This window comes from Octopus bimaculoides, chromosome 3 (assembly GCF_001194135.2).
Source record: "Octopus bimaculoides isolate UCB-OBI-ISO-001 chromosome 3, ASM119413v2, whole genome shotgun sequence".
NCBI lineage: Eukaryota > Metazoa > Mollusca > Cephalopoda > Octopoda > Octopodidae > Octopus > Octopus bimaculoides.
This window is the reverse complement of record NC_068983.1, coordinates 74,130,357-74,131,972: the sequence shown is the minus strand read 5'-3', so window position 1 is coordinate 74,131,972 and position 1,616 is coordinate 74,130,357.

Here is a 1,616-nt window from a genome sequence, read left to right as displayed (position 1 = left end):
GTCGCATATTATACATAGGATTTTATGGCAATACATCATCCTGTCATATATTTGTATGATGTACACATTTAACATATTTAAAGTAATATAGATCGAAAAATTATAACTAACACGCTTTTAATTTCGCGATATTTTCCCGGTGCTACCGAACATACATGAAATAAGAGTTTATGCATGAGCATTATAGCATACTACTTAGATTACGCGATTCTTCCTTTGGCCACAATAAAAGTCAACTTAAGAATCCTGCATCGTTTATTACTTTGTATAAATATCAATTCTGTTGCTACTAAATTCATTTCTTATTTTGACAAGCAAGCTAATTGTTCGTTTGGAAGGAAGATCAAAATCTGATGGTTCAGAACAAAGCCTGGATTACAGCGACATGAAAGTAATATATTCCAGTAAATTGAATTCCTTGTGCATGTAAGTTGTAGTCATGTTTTAGTGAGTGCGAGGGTGTATGCTTTGAAATGTTGCCGAGTAAGGACAAACGTGTACGTTATCTGATATTCTGCATGAAAGCAAACTAGCCAATACTTATCATTTATGATATTTCGACCGCCAATTTCGATTCCTAGATTTGTCGCAAATATTATCAAGTCCTGTATATATATACATATATATATATATATATATATATACTCTCTTTTACTCCTTACTCTTTTACTCCTTACTCTTTTACTTGTTTCAGTCATTTGACTGTGGCCATGCTGGAGCACCGCCTTTAGTCGAGTAAATCGACCCCAGGACTTATTCTTTGGATGCCTAGTACTTATTCTATCGATCTCTTTTTGCCGAACCGTTAAGTTACGGAGACGTAAACACACCACCATTGGTTGTCAAGCGATGTTGGGGGGACAAACACAAACACACAACATATACACACATACATATATTTATATACATACATATATACGACAGGCTTCTTTCAGTTTCCGTCTACCAAATCCACTCACAAGGCTTTGGTCGGCCCGAGGCTATGGTAGAAGACACTTGCCCAAGGTGCCACGCAGTGGGACTGAACCCGGAACCATGTGGATGGTAAGCAAGCTACTTACCACACAGCCACTCATATATAAATTATAATTCAGGATATCTAAGGGATACCACCATGCTTGAAATAGCAGTCAAAGCTCGACTCTAAAACCACAATAAATGTTCATATAGCACCAGGAGAGAACACGAAGAGACAAAATAAAGTAGCAAAGATTACTGGATAATTCCAGATCCCAGATTTCTGGCTCTGCATAAGAAATGCTTTGCCTCATCAGTGGAATATACTCAGAAAAGCACATAAATACAAAGATATATATATATATACAACATACGATGTGCACACGAACAGTTTGAATTGCCCACCTAAAAACTCCTCGTGCGATATGGTCAGAATATCACAGCAGTAAATATAATGACGAAATAAATATATGAATTTATATAAATAAGGATAAGATCGATATTTAAATATCGATTTTATCAAGTGGCCAGCATAAGAATAAAAACCATCAAAGGTAATAATTATATAAAATTATAATTTAGAGTATCTATGAGATACCGTTATGCTGAAAATAGCAGTCAAAGATTGACTCTAAAACACAATAAATGTTCATAAAGCA